The sequence below is a fragment of the Ipomoea nil genome, unplaced genomic scaffold (assembly GCF_001879475.1).
Source record: "Ipomoea nil cultivar Tokyo-kokei standard unplaced genomic scaffold, Asagao_1.1 scaffold0780, whole genome shotgun sequence".
NCBI classification, from domain to species: Eukaryota; Viridiplantae; Streptophyta; class Magnoliopsida; order Solanales; family Convolvulaceae; genus Ipomoea; species Ipomoea nil.
In genome coordinates, this window is record NW_017617208.1 from 1 (window position 1) to 13,680 (window position 13,680).

Genomic DNA, 13,680 nt, shown 5'->3' on the forward strand with positions numbered 1-13,680 from the left:
TGGTTCGAACCTAAGGAAGACAAACAAGATGAAATATTGCATTGAATCCAAGAATTGTTTAAGGATATGCGCTTAGGCCTCACCTAGATATAGAGATTCGAAAATTACATAATTCATATTCTCAATAACATTATGACATTCCCGGTTGAGAATGTAAATGTCATAGCGTTATACAAAGAAAGTACCATATAATGAAATTGCGTTTGTAGTCCAACGGTTAGGATAATTGCCTTCCAAGCAATAGCCGGGTTCAACTCCCGGCAAACGCATTTCCTTTGCATTCGTTAAGCCTCTGAATTAGCCTAGAGCATAATTTCGTTAAGTTTTGCTTCTCGATTTAAGCAACCCTATGGACTAAACTCTTTTCAATTTAATAATTTATTATATAAATTCCATTTATAAATATTTTTTAAATAAAATTTATATTCACACTTCTATTAAACAAACTTTTATATTTTACCAGTTTGTAATTTTGATATCAATTTATTCACCTCTTAATATTTTTAAAATATCTACTAAAACAAGTTGGTTCAATCGGTTGTTGAAACTTGAAATGAAAGCTTCGTATTATTTTGATTTTTGTAATTTTTATTATTTGTTTATACATTACCCTCTATTATATCACTTACTTTTTCATAAATACACATGGACCCCCGTCAGTGTATACTTTTGTAAAAAATATTCTTAATTATTTATTGTTTTTAACTTACTCATTGAATTTCAAGAAGGTCTTTGGTTCAAACCTAAGGAAGACAAACAAGAAGAAATATTGCATTGAATCCAAGGATTGTTTAAGGATATGCGTTTAGGCCTCACTAGAAATAGGGATTCGAAAATTACATAATTCATATTCTCAATAACATTATGACATTCCGTTGAGAATGTAGATGTCATAATACCGCGTACAAAGGTGTTATACAAGAAAGTACATATAATGAAATTGCGTTTGTAGTCCAACGGTTAGGATAATTGCCTTCCAAGCAATAGACCGGGTTAACTCCCGGCAAACGCATTACCTTTGCATTCGTTAAGCCTTCGTTAAGTTTTGCTTCTCGATTTAAGCAACCCTATGGACTAAACTCTTTTAAAATTTAATAATTTATTATATAAATTCCATTTATATATATTTTTTTAAATAAAATTTATATTCACACTTCTATTAAACAAACTTTTATATTTACCAGTTTGTAATTTTGATATCAATTTATTCACCTCTTAATATTTTAAAATATCTACTAAAACAAGTTTTTTCAATCGGTTGTTGAAACTTGAAATGAAAGTTTCGTATTATTTTGATTTTTGTAATTTTTATTATTTTTTTCTACATTACCCTCTATTATATCACTTACTTTTTAATAAATATACATGGACCCCGTCAGTGTATACTTTTGTAACAAAATATTCTGTTAATTATTTATTGTTTTTAACTTACTCATTGAATTTCATAAGAAGGTCTTTGGTTCAAACCTAGGGAAGACAAACAAGAAGAAATATTGCATTGAATCCAAGAATTGTTTAAGGATATGCGTTTAGGCCTCACCTAGAAATAGGGATTCGAAAATTACATAATTCATATTCTCAATAACATTATGACATTCCCGGTTGAGAATGTAGATGTCATAGCGTTATACAAAGAAAGTACCATATAATGAATTGCGTTTGTAGTCCAACGGTTAGGATAATTGCCTTCCAAGCAATAAACCTGGGTTCGACTCCCGGCAAACGCATTACCTTTGCATTCGTTAAGCCTCTCGAATTAAGCAAACCAAACATGCAGCCCCAGAGCTTAATTTCGTTAAGTTTGGCTTCTCGATTTAAGCAACCTTCTGGACTAAACTCTTTTTATATTTTACCAGTTTGTAATTTTGATATCAATTTATTCACCTCTTAATATTTTTAAAATATCTACTAAAACAAGTTTGTTCAATCGGTTGTTGAAACTTGAAATGAAAGTTTCGTATTATTGATTTTTGTAATTTTTATTATTTTTTTCTACATTACCCTCAATTATATCACTTACTTTTTAATAAATATACATGGACCCCTTCATTGTATACTTTTGTAACAAAATATTCTTTAATTATTTATTGTTTTTAACTTACTCATTGAATTTCATAAGAAGGTCTTTGTATCGAACCTAAGGAAGACAAACAAGATGAAATATTGCATTGAATCCAAGAATTGTTTAAGGATATGCGCTTAGGCCTCACCTAGATATAGAGATTCGAAAATTACATAATTCATATTCTCAATAACATTATGACATTCCCGGGTTGAGAATGTAAATGTCATAGCGTTATAAAAAGAAAGTACCATATAATGAAATTGCGTTTGTAGTCCAACGGTTAGGATAATTGCCTTCCAAGCAATAGACCCGGGTTCAACTCCCGACAAACGCATTACCTTTGCATTCGTTAAGCCTCTCAAATAAGCAAGCCGTAGAGCGTAATGTCGTTAAGTTTTGCTTCTCGATTTAAGCAACCCTATGGACTAAACTCTTTTCAAATTTAATAATTTATTATATAAATTCCATTTTATATATATATTTTTTAAATAAAATTTATATTCACACTTCTATTAAACAAATTTTATATTTTACCAGTTTCTAATTTTGATATCAATTTATTCACCTCTTAATATTTTTAAAATATCTACTAAAACAAGTTGGTTTCAATTGGTTGTTGAAACTTGAAATGAAAGCTTCGTATTATTTTGATTTTTGTAATTTTTATTATTTTTTTATACATTACCCTCTATTATATCACTTACTTTTTCATAAATACACATGGACCCCGTCAGTGTATACTTTTGTAAAAAATATTCTGTTAATTATTTATTGTTTTTAACTTACTCATTGAATTTCATAAGAAGGTCTTTGGTTCAAACCTAAGGAAGACAAACAAGATGAAATATTGCATTGATCCAAGAATTGTTTAAGGATATGCGTTTAGGCCTCACCTAGAAATAGGGATTCGAAAATTACATAATTCATATTCTCAATAACATTATGACATTCCCGGTTGAGAATGTAGATGTCATAGCGTTATACAAAGAAAGTACCATATAATGAAATTGCGTTTGTAGTCCAACGATTAGGATAATTGCCTTCCAAGCAATAGGCCTGGGTTCGACTCCCGGCAAACGCATTACCTTTGCATTCGTTAAGCCTCTCGAATTAAGCAAACCAAACATGCAGCCCCAGAGCTTAATTTCGTTAAGTTTTCGCTTTAGTCCTAATGGACTAAACTCTTTTATATTTTACCAGTTTGTAATTTTGATATCAATTTATTCACCTCTTAATATTTTTAAAATATCTACTAAAACAAGTTTGTTCAATCGGTTGTTGAAACTTGAAATGAAAGTTTCGTATTACTTGATTTTTGTAATTTTTATTATTTTTTTCTACATTACCCTCTATTATATCACTTACTTTTTAATAAATATACATGGACCCTTCAGTGTATACTTTTGTAACAAAATATTCTGTTAATTATTTGTTATTTTTAACTTACTCATTGAATTTCATAAGATGGTCTTTGGTTCAAACCTAAGGAAGACAAACAAGATGAAATATTGCATTGAATCCAAGAATTGTTTAAGGATATGCGCTTAGGCCTCACCTAGATATAGAGATTCGAAAATTACATAATTCATATTCTCAATAACATTATGACATTCCCAGTTGAGAATGTAAATGTAATAACGTTATACAAAGAAAGTACCATATAATGAAATTGCGTTTGTAGACACGGGTTCAAGTCCCGGCAAACGCATTACCTTTGCATTCGTTAAGCCTCTCGTTAAGTTTTGCTTCTCGATTTCAGCAACCCTATGGACTAAACTCTTTTAAAATTTAATAATTTATTATATAAATTCCATTTTATATATATTTTTTTAAATAAAATTTATATTCACACTTCTATTAAACAAACTTTTATATTTTACCAGTTTGTAATTTTGATATCAATTTATTCACCTCTTAATAATTTTAAAATATATACTAAAACAAGTTGTTTCAATCGGTTGTTGAAACTTGAAGTGAAAGCTTCGTATTATTTTGATTTTTGTAATTTTTATTATTTTTTTATACATTACCCTCTATTATATCACTTACTTTTTCATAAATACACATGAACCCCGTAAGTGTATACGTTTGGAAAAAATATTCTGTTAATTATTTATTGTTTTTAACTTACTCATTGAATTTCATAAGAAGGTCTTTGGTTCAAACCTAAGGAAGACAAACAAGAAGAAATATTGCATTGAATCCAAGAATTGTTTAAGGATATGCGTTTAGGCCTCACCTAGAAATAGGGATTCGAAAATTACATAATTCATATTCTCAATAACATTATGACATTCCCGGTTGAGAATGTAGATGTCATAGCATTATACAAAGAAAGTACCTTATAATGAAATTGCATTTGTAGACCAACGGTTAGGATAATTGCCTTCCAAGCAATAAACCTTGGTTCGACTCCCGGCAAACGCATTACCTTTGCATTCGTTAAGCCTCTCGAATTAAGCAAACAAAACATGCAGCCCCAGAGCTTAATTTCGTTAAGTTTGGCTTCTCGATTTAAGCAACCTTCTGGACTAAACTCTTTTATATTTTACCAGTTTGTAATTTTGATATCAATTTATTCACGTCTTAATATTTTTAAAATATCTACTAAAACAAGTTTTTTCAATCGGTTGTTGAAACTTGAAATGAAAGTTTCGTATTACTTGATTTTTGTAATTTTTATTATTTTTTTCTACAATACCCTCTATAATATCACTTACTTTTTAATAAATATACATGGACCCCTTCAGTGTATACTTTTGTAACAAAATATTCTGTTAATTATTTATTGTTTTTAACTTACTCATTGAATTTCATAAGAAGGTCTTTGGTTCGAACCTAAGGAAGACAAACAAGATGAAATATTGCATTGAATCCAAGAATTGTTTAAGGATATGCGCTTAGGCCTCACCTAGATATAGAGATTCGAAAATTACATAATTCATATTCTCAATAACATTATGACATTCCCGGTTGAGAATGTAAATGTCATAGCGTTATAAAAAGAAAGTACCATATAATGAAATCGCGTTTGTAGTCCAACGGTTAGGATAATTGCTTTCCAAGCAATAGACCCAAGTTCAACTCCCGGCAAACGCATTACCTTTGCATTCGTTAAGCCTCTCGAATTAAGCAAACCAAACATGCAGCCCCATTACCTTTGCATTCGTTAAGCCTCTCGAATTAAGCAAACCAAACATGCAGCCCCAGAGCTTAATTTCGTTAAGTTTGGCTTCTCGAGTTAAGCAACCTTCTGGACTAAACTCTTTTATATTTTACCAGTTTGTAATTTTGATATCAATTTATTCACCTCTTAATATTTTTAAAATATCTACTAAAACAAGTTTGTTCAATCGGTTGTTGAAACTTGAAATGAAAGTTTCGTATTACTTGATTTTTGTAATTTTTATTATTTTTTTCTACATTACCCTCAATTATATCACTTACTTTTTAATAAATATACATGGACCCCTTCATTGTATACTTTTGTAACAAAATATTCTGTTAATTATTTATTGTTTTTAACTTACTCATTGAATTTCATAAGAAGGTCTTTGTATCGAACCTAAGGAAGACAAACAAGATGAAATATTGCATTGAATCCAAGAATTGTTTAAGGATATGCGCTTAGGCCTCACCTAGATATAGAGATTCGAAAATTACATAATTCATATTCTCAATAACATTATGACATTCCCGGTTGAGAATGTAAATGTCATAGCGTTATAAAAAGAAAGTACCATATAATGAAATTGCGTTTGTAGTCCAACGGTTAGGATAATTGCCTTCCAAGCAATAGACCCGGGTTCAACTCCCGACAAACGCATTACCTTTGCATTCGTTAAGCCTCTCGAAATAAGCAAGCCGTAGAGCGTAATGTCGTTAAGTTTTGCTTCTCGATTTAAGCAACCCTATGGACTAAACTCTTTTCAAATTTAATAATTTATTATATAAATTCCATTTTATATATATATTTTTTAAATAAAATTTATATTCACACTTCTATTAAACAAATTTTATATTTTACCAGTTTCTAATTTTGATATCAATTTATTCACCTCTTAATATTTTTAAAATATCTACTAAAACAAGTTGGTTCAATTGGTTGTTGAAACTTGAAATGAAAGCTTCGTATTATTTTGATTTTTGTAATTTTTATTATTTTTTTATACATTACCCTCTATTATATCACTTACTTTTTCATAAATACACATGGACCCCGTCAGTGTATACTTTTGTAAAAAATATTCTGTTAATTATTTATTGTTTTTAACTTACTCATTGAATTTCATAAGAAGGTCTTTGGTTCAAACCTAAGGAAGACAAACAAGATGAAATATTGCATTGAATCCAAGAATTGTTTAAGGATATGCGTTTAGGCCTCACCTAGAAATAGGGATTCGAAAATTACATAATTCATATTCTCAATAACATTATGACATTCCCGGTTGAGAATGTAGATGTCATAGCGTTATACAAAGAAAGTACCATATAATGAAATTGCGTTTGTAGTCCAACGATTAGGATAATTGCCTTCCAAGCAATAGGCCTGGGTTCGACTCCCGGCAAACGCATTACCTTTGCATTCGTTAAGCCTCTCGAATTAAGCAAACCAAACATGCAGCCCCAGAGCTTAATTTCGTTAAGTTTCGCTTTAGTCCTAATGGACTAAACTCTTTTATATTTTACCAGTTTGTAATTTTGATATCAATTTATTCACCTCTTAATATTTTTAAAATATCTACTAAAACAAGTTTGTTCAATCGGTTGTTGAAACTTGAAATGAAAGTTTCGTATTACTTGATTTTTGTAATTTTTATTATTTTTTTCTACATTACCCTCTATTATATCACTTACTTTTTAATAAATATACATGGACCCCTTCAGTGTATACTTTTGTAACAAAATATTCTGTTAATTATTTGTTATTTTTAACTTACTCATTGAATTTCATAAGATGGTCTTTGGTTCGAACCTAAGGAAGACAAACAAGATGAAATATTGCATTGAATCCAAGAATTGTTTAAGGATATGCGCTTAGGCCTCACCTAGATATAGAGATTCGAAAATTACATAATTCATATTCTCAATAACATTATGACATTCCCAGTTGAGAATGTAAATGTAATAACGTTATACAAAGAAAGTACCATATAATGAAATTGCGTTTGTAGACACGGGTTCAAGTCCCGGCAAACGCATTACCTTTGCATTCGTTAAGCCTCTCGTTAAGTTTTGCTTCTCGATTTCAGCAACCCTATGGACTAAACTCTTTTAAAATTTAATAATTTATTATATAAATTCCATTTTATATATATTTTTTTAAATAAAATTTATATTCACACTTCTATTAAACAAACTTTTATATTTTACCAGTTTGTAATTTTGATATCAATTTATTCACCTCTTAATAATTTTAAAATATATACTAAAACAAGTTGTTTCAATCGGTTGTTGAAACTTGAAGTGAAAGCTTCGTATTATTTTGATTTTTGTAATTTTTATTATTTTTTTATACATTACCCTCTATTATATCACTTACTTTTTCATAAATACACATGAACCCCGTAAGTGTATACGTTTGGAAAAAATATTCTGTTAATTATTTATGATTTTTAACTTACTCATTGAATTTCATAAGAAGGTCTTTGGTTCAAACCTAAGGAAGACAAACAAGAAGAAATATTGCATTGAATCCAAGAATTGTTTAAGGATATGCGTTTAGGCCTCACCTAGAAATAGGGATTCGAAAATTACATAATTCATATTCTCAATAACATTATGACATTCCCGGTTGAGAATGTAGATGTCATAGCATTATACAAAGAAAGTACCTTATAATGAAATTGCATTTGTAGACCAACGGTTAGGATAATTGCCTTCCAAGCAATAAACCTTGGTTCGACTCCCGGCAAACGCATTACCTTTGCATTCGTTAAGCCTCTCGAATTAAGCAAACAAAACATGCAGCCCCAGAGCTTAATTTCGTTAAGTTTGGCTTCTCGATTTAAGCAACCTTCTGGACTAAACTCTTTTATATTTTACCAGTTTGTAATTTTGATATCAATTTATTCACGTCTTAATATTTTTAAAATATCTACTAAAACAAGTTTTTTCAATCGGTTGTTGAAACTTGAAATGAAAGTTTCGTATTACTTGATTTTTGTAATTTTTATTATTATTTTCTACAATACCCTCTATTATATCACTTACTTTTTAATAAATATACATGGACCCCTTCAGTGTATACTTTTGTAACAAAATATTCTGTTAATTATTTATTGTTTTTAACTTACTCATTGAATTTCATAAGAAGGTCTTTGGTTCGAACCTAAGGAAGACAAACAAGATGAAATATTGCATTGAATCCAAGAATTGTTTAAGGATATGCGCTTAGGCCTCACCTAGATATAGAGATTCGAAAATTACATAATTCATATTCTCAATAACATTATGACATTCCCGGTTGAGAATGTAAATGTCATAGCGTTATAAAAAGAAAGTACCATATAATGAAATCGCGTTTGTAGTCCAACGGTTAGGATAATTGCTTTCCAAGCAATAGACCCAAGTTCAACTCCCGGCAAACGCATTACCTTTGCATTCGTTAAGCCTCTCGAATTAAGCAAACCAAACATGCAGCCCCAGAGCTTAATTTCGTTAAGTTTGGCTTCTCGAGTTAAGCAACCTTCTGGACTAAACTCTTTTATATTTTACCAGTTTGTAATTTTGATATCAATTTATTCACCTCTTAATATTTTTAAAATATCTACTAAAACAAGTTTGTTCAATCGGTTGTTGAAACTTGAAATGAAAGTTTCGTATTACTTGATTTTTGTAATTTTTATTATTTTTTTCTACATTACCCTCAATTATATCACTTACTTTTTAATAAATATACATGGACCCCTTCATTGTATACTTTTGTAACAAAATATTCTGTTAATTATTTATTGTTTTTAACTTACTCATTGAATTTCATAAGAAGGTCTTTGTATCGAACCTAAGGAAGACAAACAAGATGAAATATTGCATTGAATCCAAGAATTGTTTAAGGATATGCGCTTAGGCCTCACCTAGATATAGAGATTCGAAAATTACATAATTCATATTCTCAATAACATTATGACATTCCCGGTTGAGAATGTAAATGTCATAGCGTTATAAAAAGAAAGTACCATATAATGAAATTGCGTTTGTAGTCCAACGGTTAGGATAATTGCCTTCCAAGCAATAGACCCGGGTTCAACTCCCGACAAACGCATTACCTTTGCATTCGTTAAGCCTCTCGAAATAAGCAAGCCGTAGAGCGTAATGTCGTTAAGTTTTGCTTCTCGATTTAAGCAACCCTATGGACTAAACTCTTTTCAAATTAATAATTTATTATATAAATTCCATTTTATATATATATTTTTTAAATAAAATTTATATTCACACTTCTATTAAACAAATTTTATATTTTACCAGTTTCTAATTTTGATATCAATTTATTCACCTCTTAATATTTTTAAAATATCTACTAAAACAAGTTGGTTCAATTGGTTGTTGAAACTTGAAATGAAAGCTTCGTATTATTTTGATTTTTGTAATTTTTATTATTTTTTTATACATTACCCTCTATTATATCACTTACTTTTTCATAAATACACATGGACCCGTCAGTGTATACTTTTGTAAAAATATTCTGTTAATTATTTATTGTTTTTAACTTACTCATTGAATTTCATAAGAAGGTCTTTGGTTCAAACCTAAGGAAGACAAACAAGATGAAATATTGCATTGAATCCAAGAATTGTTTAAGGATATGCGTTTAGGCCTCACCTAGAAATAGGGATTCGAAAATTACATAATTCATATTCTCAATAACATTATGACATTCCCGGTTGAGAATGTAGATGTCATAGCGTTATACAAAGAAAGTACCATATAATGAAATTGCGTTTGTAGTCCAACGATTAGGATAATTGCCTTCCAAGCAATAGGCCTGGGTTCGACTCCCGGCAAACGCATTACCTTTGCATTCGTTAAGCCTCTCGAATTAAGCAAACCAAACATGCCAGCCCCAGAGCTTAATTTCGTTAAGTTTCGCTTTTAGTCCTAATGGACTAAACTCTTTTTATATTTTACCAGTTTGTAATTTTGATATCAATTTATTCACCTCTTAATATTTTTAAAATATCTACTAAAACAAGTTTGTTCAATCGGTTGTTGAAACTTGAAATGAAAGTTTCGTATTACTTGATTTTTGTAATTTTTATTATTTTTTTCTACATTACCCTCAATTATATCACTTACTTTTTAATAAATATACATGGACCCCTTCATTGTATACTTTTGTAACAAAATATTCTGTTAATTATTTATTGTTTTTAACTTACTCATTGAATTTCATAAGAAGGTCTTTGTATCGAACCTAAGGAAGACAAACAAGATGAAATATTGCATTGAATCCAAGAATTGTTTAAGGATATGCGCTTAGCCTCACCTAGATATAGAGATTCGAAAATTACATAATTCATATTCTCAATAACATTATGACATTCCCGGTTGAGAATGTAAATGTCATAGCGTTATAAAAAGAAAGTACCATATAATGAAATTGCGTTTGTAGTCCAACGGTTAGGATAATTGCCTTCCAAGCAATAGACCCGGGTTCAACTCCCGACAAACGCATTACCTTTGCATTCGTTAAGCCTCTCGAAATAAGCAAGCCGTAGAGCGTAATGTCGTTAAGTTTTGCTTCTCGATTTAAGCAACCCTATGGACTAAACTCTTTTCAAATTTAATAATTTATTATATAAATTCCATTTTATATATATATTTTTTAAATAAAATTTATATTCACACTTCTATTAAACAAATTTTATATTTTACCAGTTTCTAATTTTGATATCAATTTATTCACCTCTTAATATTTTTAAAATATCTACTAAAACAAGTTGGTTCAATTGGTTGTTGAAACTTGAAATGAAAGCTTCGTATTATTTTGATTTTTGTAATTTTTATTATTTTTTTATACATTACCTCTATTATATCACTTACTTTTTCATAAATACACATGGACCCCGTCAGTGTATACTTTTGTAAAAAATATTCTGTTAATTATTTATTGTTTTTAACTTACTCATTGAATTTCATAAGAAGGTCTTTGGTTCAAACCTAAGGAAGACAAACAAGATGAAATATTGCATTGAATCCAAGAATTGTTTAAGGATATGCGTTTAGGCCTCACCTAGAAATAGGGATTCGAAAATTACATAATTCATATTCTCATAACATTATGACATTCCCGGTTGAGAATGTAGATGTCATAGCGTTATACAAAGAAAGTACCATATAATGAAATTGCGTTTGTAGTCCAACGATTAGGATAATTGCCTTCCAAGCAATAGGCCTGGTTCGACTCCCGGCAAACGCATTACCTTTGCATTCGTTAAGGCCTCTCGAATTAAGCAAACCAAACATGCAGCCCAGAGCTTAATTTCGTTAAGTTTCGCTTTAGTCCTAATGGACTAAACTCTTTTATATTTTACCAGTTTGTAATTTTGATATCAATTTATTCACCTCTTAATATTTTTAAAATATCTACTAAAACAAGTTTGTTCAATCGGTTGTTGAAACTTGAAATGAAAGTTTCGTATTACTTGATTTTTGTAATTTTTATTATTTTTTTCTACATTACCCTCTATTATATCACTTACTTTTTAATAAATATACATGGACCCCTTCAGTGTATACTTTTGTAACAAAATATTCTGTTAATTATTTGTTATTTTTAACTTACTCATTGAATTTCATAAGATGGTCTTTGGTTCGAACCTAAGGAAGACAAACAAGATGAAATATTGCATTGAATCCAAGAATTGTTTAAGGATATGCGCTTAGGCCTCACCTAGATATAGAGATTCGAAAATTACATAATTCATATTCTCAATAACATTATGACATTCCCAGTTGAGAATGTAAATGTATTAACGTTATACAAAGAAAGTACCATATAATGAAATTGCGTTTGTAGACACGGGTTCAAGTCCCGGCAAACGCATTACCTTTGCATTCGTTAAGCCTCTCGTTAAGTTTTGGCTTCTCCGATTTCAGCAACCCTATGGACTAAACTCTTTTAAAATTTAATAATTTATTATATAAATTCCATTTTATATATATTTTTTTAAATAAAATTTATATTCACACTTCTATTAAACAAACTTTTATATTTTACCAGTTTGTAATTTTGATATCAATTTATTCACCTCTTAATAATTTTAAAATATATACTAAAACAAGTTGTTTCAATCGGTTGTTGAAACTTGAAAGTGAAAGGCTTCGTATTATTTTGATTTTTGTAATTTTTATTATTTTTTTATACATTACCCTCTATTATATCACTTACTTTTTCATAAATACACATGAACCCCCGTAAGTGTATACGTTTGGAAAAAATATTCTGTTAATTATTTATTGATTTTTAACCTTACTCATTGAATTTCATAAGAAGGTCTTTGGTTCAAACCTAAGGAAGACAAACAAGAAGAAATATTGCATTGAATCCAAGAATTGTTTAAGGATATGCGTTTAGGCCTCACCTAGAAATAGGGGATTCGAAAATTACATAATTCATATTCTCAATAACATTATGACATTCCCGGTTGAGAATGTAGATGTCATAGCATTATACAAAGAAAGTACCATATAATGAAATTGCGTTTGTAGACCAACGGTTAGGATAATTGCCTTCCAAGCAATAGACCTTGGTTCGACTCCCGGCAAACGCATTACCTTTGCATTCGTTAAGCCTCTCGAATTAAGCAAAACAAACATGCAGCCCCAGAGCTTAATTTCGTTAAGTTTGGCTTCTCGATTTAAGCAACCTTCTGGACTAAACTCTTTTATATTTTACCAGTTTGTAATTTTGATATCAATTTATTCACTCTTAATATTTTTAAAATATCTACTAAAACAAGTTTTTCAATCGGTTGTTGAAACTTGAAATGAAAGTTTCGTATTATTGATTTTTGTAATTTTTATTATTTTTTCTACATTACCCTCTATTATATCACTTACTTTTTAATAAATACATGGACCCTTCAGTGTATACTTTTGTAACAAAATATTCTGTTAATTATTTATTGTTTTAACTTACTCATTGAATTTCATAAGAAGGTCTTTGGTTCGAACCTAAGGAAGACAAACAAGATGAAATATTGCATTGAATCCAAGAATTGTTTAAGGATATGCGTTTAGGCCTCACCTAGAATAGAGATTCGAAAATTACATAATTCATATTCTCAATAACATTATGACATTCCCGGTTGAGAATGTAAATGTCATAGCGTTATAAAAAGAAAGTACCATATAATGAAATTGCGTTTGTAGTCCAACGGTTAGGATAATTGCTTTCCAAGCAATAGACCCGTTCAACTCCCGGCAAACGCATTACCTTTGCATTCGTTAAGCCTCTCGAATTAAGCAAACCAAACATGCAGCCCCAGAGCTTAATTTCGTTAAGTTTGGCTTCTCGAGTTAAGCAACCTTATGGACTAAACTCTTTTATATTTTACCAGTTTGTAATTTTGATATCAATTTATTCACCTCTTAATATTTTTAAAATATCTACT

The 13,680-nt window shown here is 29.6% G+C and overlaps 9 non-coding genes across 9 annotated transcripts; all 9 read left to right on the forward strand.

Annotated features, from left to right (window-relative positions):
- The first annotated feature begins 199 nt into the window (after positions 1–199).
- Positions 200–269, forward strand: TRNAG-UCC. Its single transcript has one exon. It is a non-coding gene; the product is annotated as a tRNA-Gly (tRNA).
- Positions 270–1,655: 1,386 nt separating this feature from the next.
- TRNAG-UCC lies at positions 1,656–1,727 on the forward strand. Its single transcript has one exon. It is a non-coding gene; the product is annotated as a tRNA-Gly (tRNA).
- A 600-nt stretch (positions 1,728–2,327) lies between these two features.
- TRNAG-UCC lies at positions 2,328–2,399 on the forward strand. Its single transcript has one exon. It is a non-coding gene; the product is annotated as a tRNA-Gly (tRNA).
- A 675-nt stretch (positions 2,400–3,074) lies between these two features.
- On the forward strand, positions 3,075–3,146 carry TRNAG-UCC. The gene has a single exon. It is a non-coding gene; the product is annotated as a tRNA-Gly (tRNA).
- Positions 3,147–5,819: 2,673 nt separating this feature from the next.
- Positions 5,820–5,891, forward strand: TRNAG-UCC. Its single transcript has one exon. It is a non-coding gene; the product is annotated as a tRNA-Gly (tRNA).
- Positions 5,892–6,567: 676 nt separating this feature from the next.
- TRNAG-UCC lies at positions 6,568–6,639 on the forward strand. Its single transcript has one exon. It is a non-coding gene; the product is annotated as a tRNA-Gly (tRNA).
- Positions 6,640–9,257: 2,618 nt separating this feature from the next.
- On the forward strand, positions 9,258–9,329 carry TRNAG-UCC. The gene has a single exon. It is a non-coding gene; the product is annotated as a tRNA-Gly (tRNA).
- A 673-nt stretch (positions 9,330–10,002) lies between these two features.
- On the forward strand, positions 10,003–10,074 carry TRNAG-UCC. Its single transcript has one exon. It is a non-coding gene; the product is annotated as a tRNA-Gly (tRNA).
- A 592-nt stretch (positions 10,075–10,666) lies between these two features.
- Positions 10,667–10,738, forward strand: TRNAG-UCC. The gene has a single exon. It is a non-coding gene; the product is annotated as a tRNA-Gly (tRNA).
- The last annotated feature ends 2,942 nt before the right edge of the window (positions 10,739–13,680 follow it).